The sequence below is a fragment of the Tamandua tetradactyla genome, chromosome 4 (genome assembly GCF_023851605.1).
Source record: "Tamandua tetradactyla isolate mTamTet1 chromosome 4, mTamTet1.pri, whole genome shotgun sequence".
NCBI classification, from domain to species: domain Eukaryota; kingdom Metazoa; phylum Chordata; class Mammalia; order Pilosa; family Myrmecophagidae; genus Tamandua; species Tamandua tetradactyla.
Window position 1 is genome coordinate 134918977 of NC_135330.1, and position 20124 is coordinate 134939100.

Sequence of the window (20124 nt, forward strand, 5' to 3'; positions counted from 1 at the left end):
GTTATATGAAGGTTACTTTTTGAGGAGTATCTTGTAAGAACTAATTAAAGAGTACCAAGGACCACACACAAACAACAACAAAGAATATTTGTCTGTGAATTAAAAATAACTAAATTTTGCTCTCTTCCTCCCATTATTTCCAGCATAACCTACCTCTTCTTCCTCTCTTTTGTATTATAGTACCGTCATCCCTCCATTCTTGGAATTTTTAACCCCTAATTCCAAATTGCCTGAGTGACCCAACCCATATGCATATCTCTTCATATATAAATGTATTTTATGAAGAACCTATGTTAGCTTTAGCTTCCTCATGAGATATTCTGAAAATATAATGGGATAAATATAGAAAATACCTAAGGAATATGCCCATCATAGAGTATGTGTACAAATGATAAGATTATTCCATTTACTGTTATAGGTATAATCATAAAAATTGCTTATGGTCTTGTCACTGAACTATATATATTAATATTTTGTACTGTATTATAGTAGTATTTGCATAATAATTAACATTCAAATTATAATCATTTGCCATACCTTGTTCTAACTATTCCACTATTATTGAATGTGAAATGTATGTTTGACTTTCTAACCATATAGTTCTTGCTGAAAGGGAGAAATTCATGGCTTTCTTTTTGTCCGTTTTCCTCACCTATTTTTTGTGTGGTGTTGTGGAGAGTTGAATGTCCTCTGTTTCTCACGACTTTTTTTTCTCTCACTTTGTAGTCCCTCCTTCATTCCCCAAACATACATTAAACACCTACTATGTGCACTACAGTGCATTAAGCACTAAATCATTTGTTCCCTTTTTTTAAATTGTGATTGAGTTCCAGTGTATACTAAATGCTTATTCTTTTCCATGTCATCAACTATTCCCAATTTCCCTTTGAAAGTAGTATATTTTTCTGTGAATAATTTTAATACAAAAAGTGAATTATATTACATTACCAATAATAATGATATATTGAATGGGCAACATCACATTATTTTACTAAATACATATAATGTAATTTTTCTCTTATTATAATTCTTTTTATATTTCTGAAACTAAGTTAAGTATTAAGACAGACTTCAAATTAAACTCTTTGGTGTTTTGTTCTTTACCTAGCACAGAGTTTAATAAATTTCTGTAAAATGAGTAATTCCAAAAGAAAATGAGCATCTAATAATAGATGTCTTCTCTCTTCTTGTGTTTGTTTATTTTCCTAAAGGCACCTATAATTACTGTGTGGTTGAGAAACTAAGCTTTGGATTTGGGAAATCCAAAGATTTCTGGTTCAGGGGTAAATAGAGAATGCAAGAACCATTTCTACTATCACATTATTATTAACAAATAACAGTTACGTCTATTGGAACCATAAGAATTTTGTGAAAACTAATCACATTGTGATTCTAAGTCACCTTGAAAAGATAGAGAGCTATATTAAAAGGAAAAGAAAGCTAATAACACATTCTGCCCATACTAAAATGTTTGCCCCTTTGATAACGGGTACCAGCATTTTCTGTAAGCGTTTCAGAAAATTCTTATTTTGTTCCATCAGTTTTATCCTTTGATATCCAGCTATGTAATTCACAGTATTTTCTGACTTATCAGCAAAAATATTCAAATACCTACAGTAGAAATGTTAATGCAAGTAGTAAAGAAGGTTTGATTGTTTTCTTCCCTAAACTCTGTGATTTAATATATAAGTTTACAATATGTGGTCATAATTTCTCTCATACAAGCTTTAAAAGTAAAAAGGTTATATTTTCTTTTGATCTGCAAAAGGAAAAGCAGGCAAAGGTTTATCTTCTTCAACAGATTTTCTTTTTTTTTTCGCTGAGAGAAAATAACATAGCTGTGGATTTGCTTCAGTTGAATAGCCTGTCTTTAAACACAAAATAGGACATGGAGTGTATTAGGCAGCTACATTTAGTAAGGGGAAAAAGGTTTGAAAAATCTTGGATTCTCCTCAAGGGAAATCGAGATTTAGTTATAATTACTGTGGATAAATGGATCCACTTAAATTTTCATAGGTCTATACATTCACAGCTTAATTTATCATGCATTTGCCGTATTTAGTGATACATTTGAATATAAAAAAATAAATAAATAAGTAAATTATTGGGAACCTGATTTAAATAAGTAAAATATCGATTGGGGAAATGCTTATTAAGCATTATTTCTCTGGTTACATAAGTTCCTTTTAAATTTGCCTTTTATTTTTCCTGCAAGTATTATCTAATTTTTCAACCAGAATTTGCTATATTTATTGAATTCCTAGCACATGCTTGTGATTTATTTGAATGAAAAAAGTTAAAATGTAGAAAACTCTAAGTAGTTTGATCCCAAAGCTCAGAGCCTTTTGACCATAGCTCTGTGGGATATATTTGTAGAGTGAGATTCAGGATATATGTTCTGATTATATACCTAGTTAGATATCTGTTATATCTTTGAAGATTTGATTTTATAATATTTTAAAGATAAATGCATTAAAATATTTCAATAGAGAGTTACAGATAAACAATGGAACTTTCAGAAATCTGAAAAGATTGTCTCTTCTAAAATATTTTTTCTACCAGCTTGCTATCTGTTTGAAGTCCCCAGGATTTCTTGCTCTTTTGTAACTGTATACCTGAAAACAAGGTGAATATGCTCAATTATATACTACATATTGAATCATGGAGTATGGGAAGAACCCTGGTAAATATGGCACATTTTCCAGAAGCATCAATATTAAGAAAGGACTGGAAAGAAGTATACATTTAAATTAATATTAGCTGTGCCAGATTTAGCAAGTAAAAATATAGGATTGTCAATTAAATTTGAATTTCAGATAAATGGCATATAATTTTTATCATGGGCATATCATTTGCCATATTTGAGATATGCTAAAAAAGTATTTGTTGTTTATTTGAAATTCAAATTTAACTGGGCACCCTGAATTTTATCTGCTGCCCTAATTCAAGTGTCAATGATAACCAAAAAATGCATTAACTGATGGGAAAATTTTATGCAATTTAATGATAAAATAAGACATTTTTAATAATATTTTATTTTACAGTGATCTACTCTCAGAACACCCATTAATATTTATTTGCTCTTCTTGAGGAGAAACATAGGTGGAAATTTTTGAGAAACATTTATATAAAAGCAAAAATTCTAAATGTGGGTCTTTTAAAACATGGTTGCCATTTCTTCTACACTCTTTCCATGAAAATGAGGGGTCCTTAGCTTCTCCCCTTGGAACTGGGAAAATTGTCTGGACTTAGAGCAATAGAAGACAGTTGAAGTGACTCTTAGCCATAAAGGCAATTCAGCTTCTGCCTTGGGCTCAAAAGGCCTGAGATACCACACTATGAATTTCATTATCCTGACATCAAAATACGGTGAGAAGCTGAAGCTTCTTGGGAGACCTCATGTAGACATTTCAGTCCACAACCGAAGTACACCTAACCTTTGTGTTTTCCCTGTACAGGTGCCAGACTTGGGTGTGAAGAATCCCTAAAATGCATCCAGCCAGAATCTCCAAAGAGATTTACCCTTCTTCCTAGGCAAGTATCCCCCAACCACGTCAGTCTTTCTAGCAGAGTTTCAGATGTTGTGGAACAGATACAAGCCATCCCTGCTGTTGCTGTCTGCATTCTTAACCAATAGAATAAAATGATTACTTCATTCCACTAAGTTTGGCAGTAGTTTTATACTTAGCAATTGATCACTAGAGTGGCATTTAACTGAAAACTTTATAGTGTTAGCTGTGCCTAATATAATGCATATAATGATATGAGATTGCAAAACTTTTATATTTTCAGAAATGGAAGCAGGAAGGTGACTTAGAGTAATTTAGTTCAAGGTACTTAAAATTTAATGTGTTGATGAATCACCTGAGGATCTTGTAAAAATGCAGCTTTTGATTCAGTAGTTTGGGGGTGGGGTGAGATTTTGCATTTCTAATAAACTTCCACATGATGCTGATGCTGCTGGTTTATGGACAAGCCTGTAAATAGCATAGCTCTATTTCACTTGCTTTGGTTTATATTTGAGATAATGAGATTCAAAATGATTAAATAGTTACCTAAAACTGATGAATAAATAGTGACAAGATACTACATGTTCCTTAGCAGAGAATTGGTTTTAGGTTATGACTTCCCAGAGGTATAAATAGACAAGAAAGAATTATTTAGTATATCCTATATACCAGTAACTCTGTGAAGTACTTACAAAGTTATCTCCTCTTTTCATCACTATAATCGTGCAAGAAAGACAAGCTTATGCTTAAATTGGAGAGGCAAACTTAAGACCCAGAGAAATCAAATGACTTATTGTAATTGGTTAATGAAATAGGGCTTCCAGGAGCATTGAAGCTTTTTCTTCCCATGACATCATGCTTCATGGGTACTAAGAAATGGGGCCTGCTTACGGCAGAGCTGAGGAGAAAAGGAGTTCATGAAAAGGAAGGGAATGAAGACAAATGTACTTTCATGGTTTATAACTCGGTCAGAAACCAGATCTGTTCATATCATAAAAATATTATTTAAGCCCACTCAGCAATGATCAAAATACAACATGCTAACATTTGATATTAATATAAATACAAAATGTAATTTTTTAAATTAAATATCATTCAATAAATATTGAATATTTATTGAATGATATCAGAATATCAGATATATTCTATGTATAGAGATATATTCTGTGTATGAACAAGGCTCTGTTCTAGACATGGTTAAAAGATGCAAGCTTCCTCTCCCCCATGATGTTTTTAATTCAGCAGGAAAGAAACTCTTAAAATTAATTTCAATAGTATGTGATGAATATTATGGTAGGTACAGTGAAGTGATCCAAGAGAGTATAAGGGGTGTCCCAACCAATCTTTTCCAGTGTGAGAATATATTGCAATAATACAAGTGAAAGTTTTCCTTTACTACTGCTTTCTACCAAAAAATCAAATGGTTTGAGTAAAAAAAAAAAACATTTATTTTCTCAATGAATTCCTCAAAGTACCCTGAAACAAAAAGTGGTTAAAATAGTAGAATCAGATTTTTTTTAAATGAATCAATTATAAAAAAATTCAGTATCTTAAGGCCACTGAAATGGCTAGCCTCATTATTCTTACATTTGGGAGCAAATATCCATTTTGTTTTTCTTTTTTTAGCTTGCTAAAGTATAAGTTTTAAAAAGTCATAAATGTAACTCCCATGATCATATGTTGAATATGTGTCTAAGGATTTAACTAATTAATGAGGGAACCCATAAGATATTAAAATTTATTGAGAGAGCAGTGAAGTGCAAGGTATTTATTTATGGGCAATTAATAAAGAAATGCTAGGATAAGATTGTTAAATTATATACAAAACTGGTTTGTGCCAAACTGTGTAATAAAACCTAATAATTGGAATTTTCTTTCACATTCAAAAGAAATTATATGCATCCCAATTGTAAAAAACAAACAATATGAGACTTTACCAAGTGTGGGACTGCAATTTTATTGTTGTAACAGTTGTCCATACTGGGATCAGAAACGATCTCCAAATATTATTCTTGATTACAAAAGAAGATCTTATTATGGTTTGCCTGACATAACTGCTGCATGACATACCCTCCATGAGCTTTCTTAGTAAATCTAGTGCCATTTAACTCTATTAAGCAGCTACTAAACCAGAGAAGTAAAAACCACATCTGTAAATTTTAGTATTGATACAATTCTTCTCATCCTGAGGTTGCCCAAATTTGCTAGAAAGTCTCTGGCCTACCAGGAAGGAAAGTTTCTTACAAGCTGGAAGAAGAGATTCCAGTAAGTGAGCACTCTGTAGACATTGAATCTACAGGGAAAAGCCAATCCTTATTGCACATGATGGGACCAGAAACAAAAATAAAAACATAGCATCATTGGGGAAAAAAAACAAACAAACAGGAAAACCCGACAGGATAAATAAAATTCTATGGTCACTTGGGATTCACTCTTAAGATTAGAAAATATGTGTCAGGGCTTAGGTAATCCATGAAATGTACTTCAACAGTTAAATGACTCTGTGAGGTAAGCCCACTTTGACATATTAGAGGGAAAAAACTCAAATGTAGTTTTCAAAAACTTAAGAACATTATTCATAAAGTAAACATATAAAAAACATCAAATAGTTATTGGGACAATGACTAAATCAGACCCATTCAAAGAGCATTTAAAAACTAGCTTAGTGTAATTTAATAAACAATTTTAGGATCAGATTGCAGAATTAGATATAAAACTGTTAAATGCTTTACTGGGTAAAAACTTTGGCGTTATCGTTTCTATTCTAAGGAAGTTGTATGAGTCTCAACTGGAAAAATTATGTAGTTTATCATGTAATTTCACTATTTCTGGAAATTGTAATCATAAGTCATTATGCTCTGATTCTGAAAACCTTTTGAAGATGAATTTTCTTTTCAAATCTGAAGATTCATTAAAAAATAGTCCCATAATGTTTAGAATAGTGTATGGTTGATAATCAATTCCAAAGCCCTCTATGACAGGTTTTTCTCCAGTTTTAGCATCTCAACACATCTATTTTTTTATTCTCTGTTCCTCTTTTTTGCTTGATATTTACATAGTTGAAATCCACTGTCAATGAAGAGTACCATTATTATACTACTTTGTAAATTTGGGGGAAATTCTGATTTCACCAGAATATTGAAATTTTTATTAAATTATTTTAAGTTTAATGACAAATGTACAATACACATTTACATACAATATAATTTACTTTCAAATTTTAGAAATCTGCCAACTATCTATTTGTATTTCACCATTTAAAAGTGTCCAATTTTAGTGACATCTTATTTCTAATCATTTCAACCCTAAGCCTGCTGAGAGCCTTTTGCAAACTCTCTGAGAACTTTTGTAACCTTATGATTAGGCATATGTTTATGACTCTTAAACACATAAAACATAACGTTTTGTTAGATAGGTCTCTGAAATATGCCTTATTGGGCATTTTAGCTATTATTTCCTGGGACCATACTGTGGTCACTAAACCCTCATCAGGAGACATAGTCATCACTATTTGTTATCTAAGCCCAATAAAATGTATAGCCACAAGTATATATACATATATATTTATGTATATACAGCTATGCATATATACATATCTCTCTATATAAGTATATATTTGTATGCACACATTTATATAATTACAACTAATTTACAAAAGTGAAAATATAAGGAGAGGAAAACAACTTTATTCGAAATTTCAATTAGAATGTAAACATAGCATAGTCCTTTGTTCAAATAAATTTGGGGGTACAAACGTCATCAGAAATGAAACATAATGTCACCTATTTTGCAAAATAGAATGATCTATTGCATGGAATTCTTCTGTGAAATGACTAAATGGAATCTAATTCGATTCCCTTTTGTCCTTAGACATTCAATATATAATATACAGACATATATTCAATTTCACAATTGTATTAGGGTTATCTAGAGAAATAGAATAAACAGGAGAAATTTGTAAACATCAGATTTATAAATGTCTCACCCAACTGTGGGGATGGAAGAGTCCAAAATCCATAGGGCAGGCTGTGAAGCTGGTGGCTCAGATGAAGGGCCTGGACGAAATCCACAGGACAGCTCACTGACTGAAGGAGCAACGAAAGAGTGCTCTTCTTTCTTAAAAGCCTGCAGTTGATTGGATTATATCATTGGTGGGAGGCATACTTTAGTTGACTGCAAATGTAACCAGCCACAGATGCGATTGACTGACTGATGATTTAATACACCAGCCTTCCGGTTTAAATACCAGCCATGAAATACCCTTGCAGCAATGGTCAGACCAGTGCTTTTCTGACCAGACAACTGTGCATAATCACTTAGCAAGTTGACACCAGAACATAGCCATCAAAATCCACCCTTTGTCAGCTTGGTAGCTGTACACATCATCTTGAAACACAATAGAACACAATAAGAGACATATTTTTCGTCTGACAATACTCAACGAACCTGCATACAATGCACTAAAGCTTTCCTTATACAAAATACATTTGTTTCATCACAATATCAAAAAAACCTTACACCCTTTCAGTAACAATACAAATACAACAGCAACAAAAATCGTATAAAATCTTATCAAAGTCATTTACAGGTTCAGTTTTGTCTTAAAGCAAAATTCTCCTCTGGCTGTGGAACTGTGCATGAGAGAAATGATCCCACTGCCCTAGGGAGAAATTAGAAGGAAAACTAGGGTCACTGGACATAAACAGTTCTGAAAACCTGCAAGGCAAAAACTCTATTAGATTTCAAAGTCTGAGGGTCGTTCATTCTTGGGGCCTTAGAAATCTGTAGTCCCACCCTTTCCAAGGGCTACACAGCAGCTTTGCTCTCTCCAAACACTGGGGTGGTTGCAATGTTGAAGGATATTGGGGAGATCACCTTTTTCTTGACTCCATTCTTTCCAAGTTTCAGGGCAGTACCCAGGATCTCTGCCATGCTCGACCCTTCCAGAACAATGGGGTGGCAGCCAGGCTCCCCTTGATCCCTGGTTTATGCATTCTGCCCTTTTCATTATCTGGGGTGGCACAACTCTTCCTGAGGAATGAAGCAGAAGACCTACTCTCTACTTCTGGGGCCAACTGACCCTTTCCACATATACGGGTGTGTCCACTCTCCTGGCCCGAGATTTCTTGACTTCAGACCTTAGCTTCCATGGGTCTCTCTCTGAAGTTATTTTTCCTCCAGTTTGTCCCTTATCTGTACCTTTTAGTTCAGACTGGCAGTGATTCTGTTTTTTTCAGATTCCACAACACTCTTGTTGGTTTTCTATGTGCTATGTTGAGATCATGGCCATTTATGAAAGGACTTTCTGGATAACTTTCATAAATCCTTTCTGGATAACTCCATCTCAAATCCTTGCATGTCCTGTAATGGCTGACTGCTTCCATATTTGGTTAAATCCTCACATTGCGGTAATATTCTCTGGGGTCTCCCTTTCTGGAAGCCCAGAATTTTCCAAACCATCAATTCTTGGTTTCTTTCTATGCAAAAGTTCAGTTTTCAGTTATCTCTTTGCTGTAGCATTTCACTATAAGCTGCAAAGAGCAGCCAAACTACATTTTCCACATCTTTTCAAAGCAATTCAGTAGTTCTCTGTCAAGCTCCTCACAATTCTTCCCAAATATTCTTATCCACTTCAAAAACTGTTCTAATTGGTATTTGCAAACTGCAGCAGCATCCCACTTTTCTGGTACTAAAATCTGTTTTAGTTTGCTAAAGCTTCCAGAATGCAACATACCAGAGATGGACAGTCTTTTAATAAGGGAATTTATTTAGTTACAAATATATAGTTCTTCAGAGGAAAGACAGCTGGCTTTCTTCTGGCTTTCTCTGTCACATGGGAGGGCACAAGGTGGACATCTGCTGGTCTTTCCTCCTGGCTTCTGGGTTCAAGCAAGCTTTCTCCAGGATGATTCCTTTCTGCATCTCCAACATCTGGATCTGAGCTCTGAGTGCTGAGATGAGGTATTGTCAGCTGCTGAGCTCTCCTCTGACCAATCTCTTTTAAGCCTCCAGCTAAGAGGCTTATACAATCTTACTCATTGTATAAGTCACTCGCCTTAGCTGACTGTAAGTATAATCAACCATAGATGAATTTCACATACTGATGATTTACGTCCACAGCAGCAGAACAACATGGCATCACCACCTGGCCAAGTAGACACCTGAACCTAACTATTACAACTATCATTAATGTCAAGAATGCTGCTATGTGTAACTTTGCATTCATCTTTTGGTCCATCTAGTATTTGTGAAATGTTTTCTTTCAGTTTTCTTCTCTTTGCTATTAGAAGAATGCATTTAAGAATTCTGCATTCTCAGCTCTGCCCAGTGAAATCTAAAGACAAGATACAATGAAATCCTAGAAGATGATGCAATAATTTTAGCAATACACTAAAAAAACTGAAAGATGATTGATTTCACTATTGTGTCATTCTTCTAGGTTATTCCATGAATTCTTCTGTTCTGTTTTCTCATTATTTTAGACTTATTTTTAACACTTTGGCCATAATAGATGAGTAACAATGAATAATGATGAAAATATATGGAATGATAATAATAATAATAATGAAATATTTATCAGGATGATAGCATAACAAAATGTCTCAACATATGGGGAAAGTAAGAAAACTAAGACCCAATAATGTATCTTAGATTCATAAAAGGATGCAACGGACCTAGATTTTAATTGAATGATAGAAGGTAATGATTCAATTTAAAAAATAGTAAGCAAATTCTCTTCTTGTTCTTTGGAAGACACTAAGAGAGAATAAATGACATAAGATGTAAATCCTTACAAAGAGTTAGAACTGCTCAAAAAGAAACTAATACACAAAATTGGTTCCAATGTACCCTGATGATATACCAGCTACAGAGATACTATCATCACATAAAAAGTTATCAACTAGGATTAGATCTTTGGTCATGTTAAAAGACAAGAAGCTAACAGTTCGTATGGTTATAAATTAATATGATCTAATTAAATATTCCAATATCAGATAAATAGAACACCAATTTTTATGAAAATAAAATAAAAAAAAAGCAAAAGTATGCCTATAACCTTCTAAACCATGTCTACCCAACATTTCACATTATAAAACTAGTAGCATCACCAATGAAATCTATGAAAATTGCTGATTTCATGTAAATGTAATCATTCGATTGGAACAACTAAACATAATTGTATGCACAGAATTTTATTTCAAGACTTCTTAGGTGATGTTGTCTACTTTTTGTTAATCAAGAAGAATCCAGAAATATAACTAACCATCTGCAAGCATTCTTCTTATTTTCTGACTTTCTAAAAAGATGTTAACCGACATCTCAAGATTTTCCAATTTGATTTGTCTAAATATAGTTTCATTTAGTTAAAATAATTGCTTAAATTGGATCATTCGTGAATTAAAATACACTACCTTTATGCAGTCCTACACTAGGTTGAAGCTATAAACTTTAAAAAAAAAACCTCCTTAGAGGCATTAAGGTTTAAATTTCCCTTTTATAGCTGAATAAATTTATCTTTATTAGATACTGGACCCAATATTCTTTCCAATGTACCATGCACTATTATTACATTTCTAATATATAATCAAATTGAGGATCCAGATAGATGCATATCATATATTTGCTCATTTACATGTGTTTTTTCTTGAATATATATATATATATATATATATATATATATATATATACATACACACATATATATAAATTAAGAAAATTTAGTTAGATGAAGAACTGAATTTGGAGTACATCTGATAGGTAGAGTTTGCAAGGATTAGTTTTAAAAGTAATCACGTGAAATAATATATTTTAATCTAAATCAACATACTGATCCCCAAAGTAAGCATTTTATATGTATCTAATATTATGGAAAGAAATTCATCCATCCAAATGTTATTTCTCATATTATGTATTATATCGATCATACTAAATCTTAATAATTTATTTTCTTCTCTATCTCTATTCCACTTCGAGTTTTTGAAAGCTGTGGTAGATTGTATCCTGTGTGCATGAACACTCAACTTTCAAGGTATGAAAGACTTAAATACATAATATATGTCGCAAATAAGATTTTTGACAAGTCAGTTAATTTATTCATTCAAAAATATTTATTAAGTTCATATTGTATAACAGGTATTCTTCTAAGCTAATCACTAAGAAGTCAGTACATGTCCCAAAGATTATTCAATGGGCATGCAAAAATATAACCTACCTCTTATTTTAATAGCTTTTTAAACTTCTCTTTCCCTTGAAAAAAAGTGATCACCGTTGTTGAGACATGATTACATACTAAATGGGTGATGTTATATAAATATCTCAGTTTGAGGGCCCTTTTACTTTATCAGCCAAGATTTCATTTTTAAAGGGAAGCATTCTATTTGGTATGAGTTAAGAAAATGTTTTTCTAAGGCGTATGCTTGTTGTATTTGCTCTAAATCATTTCACAGGAAAATTTGTTTATTCAAGCATACAAAAATAGATAGTTTTGTTAAATAAATTAATAGGCTTTAGCTGTATCAATACATCCTTCCTATACATATTATCATGTTTTATTCTGTTTGGCTGACTGGGTTTTAGCTCTCTCATGGTTTTCTATACACAGGGGTTTATACTTTTACAATCTCTACCTTAAGACAATTTTCTTAAAGATTCAAATTTTACCAGTGACCTAAGACCAAAGCTCCTGCTGACCATTCTACACTTAGACTATGAAAATAATTACTTTAATTATGCTGCCGTATCTTCACTGATTCCTTAAATTGCCTCAAAATTTCTTTCAAAGTATATCTTTAAAATATAATTTTTAACTTACTCTTTCAGTAGAGTAGTATTTTTACTTGTTTTGTGTGTGTGTGTGTGCTTTCATTTTTCTATTTAAAAAGTTACCTTCTAGGAAGATTTCATCATATGAATGAGACTAAAATTATAGAAATAGAAGAAATAGTTACTGATATGCCTTGTATGTTTGAGTATCAAAGATATAGCAGGATTCTATATGTGTATGTGCATGAAATAGGTATGTCGTGTAGTACTGTTCTTAGCAACATTTTGCCACATTTATTTTAAAATTCCATCCTTTCTGTATTTCCCAAACACTATTAGGGCTGTTCATACTTATTCTTTATAACTTTCAAATTGATGGCAGAGGAGGGAGGGGGCATGCAAATTCTTAGTGATATCTAAAGCTATGTCTGCTTTAAAACACATCACCATTTACAGACAGTATTTCAGAATGTCAACATTAATGGATGTGTCAAATTGATGGTTAATACTAATTTGCTTATTTATGCTAGACTGCACTTAGATGGTAAAAAAGGTAGCAATAAAAAAAAAATAAAGATTCTTTATTTTGAATACTGAAGTAGATTTTCCAAAAAATAAAGATTCTTTATTTTGAAATACTGAAATAGACTTTCCTTTGTTTTCACTGACATAAATCCCATTAGTGTTAATTGGAGATTTGCATGTGCATTGAGAGAATAATATACCTCATTATTCTTGAGTAACAGTTACCGACTTTTAAAGGCCATTTAGAATGTGTGACAGGAAACAAATAAAAGTATACCAGATAGCTTTTTGAAAGTTATTTTCATGTATCTGAAAATAAAACAAAAGGCTTCACACATTTTCCACTGCCATAGCTCTAACTTTGTCATTTTAACAGCGAAATCCTTTAAAAATTCACTGTTGTAGCTTAACGCGCTAGTGAACCAGAAAGATATGTCCATCTCTAACTTGCTGGGTGGTAGGTAGTCTTGGCTCTGAAGAACATATGCCTACTTACAATGTTATTTTAGGTAGTTGAGCCATGGAAAAGTTACTGTGAGAGAAAAGTATACTCTAATTTTAAAATAATTAAGAGTTATTGAAATACTACACTTGGATATTGTGATAAAAATATCTACTAACTGTGGTAATTGTTATTATATGATAGTCACTATGTAGGCACATTTTACGAATTAGCTTTTTAATGCTCAGAAAACTATGTGATCCACATTATCATTATTTTTACCTCACAGATGATAAATGGAGGCATCAAAAGTTCAATCAACTTGCCCAAAGTCACATCTATAGTAACTGGCTGAATTGGAAACATATCACACAAGTGATATGCTTCTAGAAAACGGGCTTGGTGCAGTTGAACAGGCTCAAATGAGCCAGATTTGTCCTAAAACATGAATATGGCCCTCAGCAAATTAAAACACTTCATTTAATCCACCTTATCATTTTTAGATGTCAGGTTGGACTAACTTTTACTACACATGTTTCCTAGGATAGTCTCATCAATCACCCTTTATAATTTAACAAAATAGTTCTCCCACCCACCCTCAGTAATCTTCCTGAGAGTTTCCAGTGGCAATTTCAGGGCTCCTTAGAATAAGAGCTAACATACACATAGTGCTTTTCCATGCCAGGTGCTATTCTAGGCAATTTTTCCCATATTAACCCACTTAAGCCTAACCATAACCTTTGAGTTAGATAGTATTAATATCTTCCTTTTACAGATGACAACACTGAGGTGGAAAAAGTTCAACTAATATTCTTGAAATACTTTTTTTTGGGGGGGTTGTACATGGTCTGGGAATTGAACCCAGGTCTCCCACATGAAAGGTAAGCACCCCAACCACTGAACTACCTGCGCACCCTCAACTTATAGTCAAAGTTGCAAAGCATTTGAGCAGAGGCAGCCTAGCTTCAGAAAGAAGACAATATGGTTGAAGAAAAATGGGTGTTGGACTCAGTGAGTCTGGGATTAATTCCCATATTACAATATCATGGAAGGAGAGGGAAAGCATAGTCTGTAGTGAAGTTAAAAACAGTTAAATCAATGGATAATTGGTCTGCTTTATGTTATTTTCAGGTTGCAGGCAATTCTAAACTATGTCAGGGATAAAATACTCTTCCTCCCCCCAGGTGAGTCTCTCTCCTTCTTACGCAATTGCCAAGACAAACACTAGATTTTTTTGAGCTTCAATTAATCATGCAAAATGAGAGTTAGTAGTTGGTATCCTGCAGGGTTGTTATAAATGAGACAGCATAAGTGAAATAAGCAGCTGTAATACTCAAAAATAAGTCATTTGAGGCAAAATTTGTATCCACATCTGGCTTTGACTCATGCTCCAGTATTAGGCCAGCTATGGACCTTCCACATTGTCTCACTGTCCCCGCTCCCAGGGCTTTAAACAGAAGTAAAAACACAAACAACAGCATCGTGGCAATGTCAGTCTCTCACTCTGTGTCTGCCAACTATGCAGACCTGGTAGAATGCGGCCTGTAATTCTGTCTGTAGTGACTTAAAATAGCGCCTTTCCAGCTGTTGTACTGCTTTAGCACCTTAAACCCTGTTAGATCCCTTAGTGACCACCCTTGCCACGTATTTTTCTAAACTTCTCCCTCTTCTCTCCATGTCCTACCTGGGTTTGCACGCTCGTAGAAGTCAAGCACGAACCCCCTGGTCCTCATTCTTTCTTGACCAACAGCTAAGCCCCACACCTCTAACTATAAAGGCCCAGCCCCCAGGCCCACTGAAACCTGCTGCTCCCTGCCTGCTGGTTGAGCCTAAGTTCCTGATGTTTTTCTCCCATGTGACTCTACAAGACCTGTCACTCCTTCTGATTCTAAGACCTGTGAGTACTAACAAATTTTTCTCCCATGTAAGTCTGATATTCCTCAGTTCTACACCTGGTTATCTATGTAAAAAACCTTATAATACAATCTCTTTCTCAACTCATCTTAATTTTCTTTCTGAGAGAATAGGAAGAAAATAGTGAAGACCTTAACAGCACAAAATGAATATAGTACATGCTGGGGACATGCCTAGAGGCCATTTCCCTGCTCTCACCTACTGACTTACCTCCTTTATACGATATGCAGATGTTTCAATGTGTTTATATTTAGTAGTAGGGAGAAGAAAGTAGGCTTAATGGAAAAGCCTGACCATACCTGAAGCCCAAAACTGGGAACAAGGGCGGGAGCCTTCAGTGGCCGGGCCCCCTCTCCCTGGGGTTTATAAATACCCATGCTGTGCTCTCAGGCAGCACAGTTTTGTCACTCCTCTCCCTTCTGAAGGGGAGCATGCAGAGCTGCTATCTATGGACCCTTGCCTCCCCAGGAGACTGGCCACAATGGGGCCTCTTCCCTAGCTCTCTTGGGCCTTTGCTGTGTGTAAACAACAAAGCAGTGATTTGCTGAAAGTCTCAGTTGTGCCTGGATCTGTGTTCTTTCCCATGATGTACTCTATAGCCACTTGCTCCAGAGCACATCTCCCGAACTCATTCTCTATCCATGTATTCAACAAATATTATCAAGCACCAACCATTTCAGCAAATAATGTCAAGCACTAAGAATTTCAGAGTGCTTCTAAGTATTTGTTACTCAGTATGCATAAACATGCTTAGTAATTTTTTTTCCTCCTTATGATAGCAGTTCTTTAAATATCAGTATAATAATTCCAACCATGTACCTGGTACTGCAGTAGATGCCGGGGATACTATCTATATCAGTTTCCTATCACTACTGTAACAAATGAAAATACGCTCAGTGGCTTACAATAATGCAAATTTACTTTCTTCCAGTTCTGGAGGTTAGAAATTTGAAATGGCTATCCCTGGGCTAAAATTAAGGTGCTGGCAGGCCTTGCAAATTTGACATTTGCTAGAGACTACCTATATGACGTGGCTCCGGCATTCTTCCATTTTCAGCCAGCGATGGTTGGTTGAGTTTTTTTCATGCTATATCGCTGTGACACAGACCCCCCTGCCTCCCTCTCACTTATAAGAACCCTTGTGATTTTACATTAGATCCACCCCAATATTCCAGGCTAATCTTCCTATTTTAAGGTCAGTTTATTAGCAAGCATAATTCCACAGGCAACACAATTCCCTTTTGCCATGTAACATATTAACAGGTTCCAAGGATTAAAACATGGACATCTTGGGAACTATTATTCTCCCTACCACATCTCTGTTCACATGCTACTTAGTGTTGTGGAAGATAGATTCTGCTTACATGATCATCCAATAAATATATATTCACAAACTGTGATATATGCTATGGATACTTTGCAGTGTTATGAGTGCTTTCCATCAGAGAAAGCTAATCTAGGCTAGGGAGCTTTCTCCTTAGTTGATCACGTTGGTCTTAACTTCTGGAGGAAGAAGGGTACAAGACAGAGTTTTCTCACAAGACGACATAAAAATGTTTAAAATGAAGGGAAAACAAGAGACTTGAAGGAACAGAAAGATCAGTGTCCTTGGAGGAAAGAGAGCCTTGTCATACAAGCCATCACCAAGACCTCAGAATACTCTACTGATGGAGAAGTTAATAAAACAGGGAAGAAAGTTGGGTTCCTCTTTCTGTATGGCCTCTAGGAACGGCTCATGCTCATCCTGATTTTTTTTTGACTCTGGGTTAGTAAAAACATTTACTTAAATTTGTAGAGAAAGCAATGTTTTTTCTCTCAGAATGATGAGATACTCATCAGAATAGTTTTAACCATAAATGCAAGCAAAATCTTCAAAAGTTCTATAGAATTTCAGAGTGCTTCTAATCATTTATTACTCTGTATGCATAAATATGTTTAGTGATTTGTTTTTCTCCTCATAATAACAGTTCTTTAAATATTGGTTCAATAATTCCCCTTTTATCAATATCAAGGGTTTGGTCATTTTTTTAATTGACAGGAATAAGAGGGAAATCTATGCATTTTTAAAGAGTTTTGTGTTCAAAGTGCTCGCTAAAGCATTCTTGGGTGAGGTTGCTTTTTTGGTGGTTTCAATTTGATTATTTATTTTGCTACTTGAGAAAACATCTGATCACTGGCTGTCTAAGCACTACATTCAGTACTGGGGTTTTAGTGTTGGGTAAAATAGCATTCTCCTTGCCCAGTTTATAAAATTCTCTTTTATTGCCTGCGACTTCAATGAACAGATAGAATAATTATATCAGCCTCACCTTTTCAACAACAACAAAAATATTATGGAACATAAATAACAGTATCAGCCAGAACAGTTGTTCACAGCTATGAAAATGGGTGATAGCTACATATTGTCAGTTTATTCTGAAAAGTAGCCAGTGAAGAAATCAAATCCCTGGGATTAAGCTCCTAGCCACTGCTTTACAGCAGCACTTTGCACGCACAGGCATATCTCATTTTATTGTACTCTATTTTATTGTGCTTCACAGATACTGGCTTTTTTTTTTTTTATGATTAAAGGTTTGTTGCAACCCTGTACTGAGCAAGTCTATTGCACCATTTTTCCAATAGCATGTCTCACCTCTTCACTCCCTGTCACATTTTAATTAAGGTATACATTTTTTGATATAATGTTATTGCACACTTAATAGACCAAAGTATGGTGTAAGCATAACTTTTGTATGCACTGGGAAACCAAAAAATTAGTGTGACTTACCGTATCATAATACTCATTTTGTTCTAGTGCTCTGGAATTGAATCTGCAAAATCTCTGAAGTATGCCTGTATTCTACCTGATCACATAATTTATTACATTTAAGATTTTTGTTTAGCCTATGTCTTTCAATCAGGGTTAAAAATTATTAGGTACAAATGCTGTATTTATTCATTTATCTATTTCACCCTAGAAATATCATAGTATAGGGAATATAGTATATGTGGAAAACATCATAGTTATAGGGAATATAGTACATATAAAATATTTAAAACAAATTAAACTGAAGTAAAATATCATTCAAAGGAATTTAAAAATCATATTGATGGACAGTTTTTTTTTTATGTCAGGCTAATGCTGTTGTATTATTACTTCAATATGTTAAACTTTAAAAAATGATAAATTTCCTTTAAAAATAAGACCAGTTGTTTACTGGTTTAAAAATATGCTTTGATAACAATTCACGTGCTAATAGAATAAACATGAACCCATGCTATGTCAACATGCAGTTAGATCTGCTCAAATTTCATAGATCAGAAGACATTTTTTAAAATTCTGAAACCCCATCGGTCACAACAGAGCTCTTTCTCATATTACACCAATTTCTCTGAACTGTGCCATTCAAGCATCCATAGTTGGAAGGACTGAATCATTCCATCATATGAATTTCAAAGATCCTATTTGTTGGCTGCTGCTAATACTTGTTGACAATTATTGCAATCATAAAAATAAAATTGCTGATATTAAATAATTTTAATCAATATAATTTAAGATTATGTACAGAGATTAGGCTAGTCCATTCTGGTAAATCTGAAAAAAATTGATTAATATACAAAATTTAAAGATTTAAAATTTTTAAAATTTAAAGATTTTCTATATGGTCATAAATATAGGATTAAAAATATTAAGTGTTCTTAACCTTTTAATAAGCCAAAATAATCTGAATATATTCTCTTTATTCCTTACATTGGTGAATGAGAAGAAAGAAAATAAAATTGTACCAACACTTAATTTGATAACCACATGTATTCACAATGTTACGTGATTCCAGAGGTTCCCCAGGCCACAACACACTTCAAAGAACTTAGGGCTCAGGTAGACTGGTTGTGAATTCCCCTTATTGGCTGAGTGTCCTTAGTAAATTAATGTTAAATTACCTGAATCATAGATTCTGTTTCAGCAAAATGGGATAATAATACCGCAGGATTGGTTTGGGGATCAAATGAAATAATGCATAAGAAGTGAACACGGTGCTTGACACAGAGAATTCACAGTAATTTATGCTTATTTTGCTTATTGTGAAGCCGGGTTTGCTATCAACCATAATCTCATTACTATCAACCCTAATAGTGTTGCTAATGCATTTCCATCACTGCACTATTTATCTCTATGATAGTAAACATCAAGAAAACAGGACTAATGAAGAATGAAAGAAAAAGTGATTCACAATGACTTTTCTAACTTTGATATTTTTGAGACTTTGGCTGTGATGTGAAACTGACTTTGGGGTTATATGCTTAGAGCTTTTCCTGTTTTGATGTTACCTGACCTTCTCTGACATTCTTCTGACCCTCACAGCAGTTCTCTTTTCTAGATCTCTTCAAAATTTCCTCAGCTTCTTGGCTGTGCTTCAATACTCTTGGAAATTTTCCCAGATGTTTCATAAAAAAGCATGTGGAGTTAGAATCTCAGGGTCATCAACTTGGGACAGGGGATTCTGAAGGGCAAAACAAGGCTATCCTGTTCATGACTTAATGGAGAAACCTTAAGTAAAAGAAAATATTATTGCACTTGATAGAATAAACATATGAGGATTTTATAGAGTCAAATAAATAAATCATTCAGAGACAAGGAAATTTAGATGAGTGGCAATAATTTTTCTATTGGAGTTTTTATTCTAATGGTGATTTTTTTTTTTTTGGATTGCATGATTCATTCAGGGTTTCTTTAATACACATGTACAATGAGAAATTGATATATCCAAAGCAAAAAGCATCTCTTTGTGATTTTTCTTAGAGGTTTTAAAAAAATAACTAGAACACAAACCAGGAGCCAAAGAAAGACTGCAGATTTAAATTTAAGTTTTACTGTAAGAATACATATGCCATAATAGATGTTAATAGAAATAATTTTCAAAAAAAAAATTCATGCTAAGCAATTTAGGTTGGAAGATAAAAGAATTTTAAAATGGAGGGCAATGGTAAATG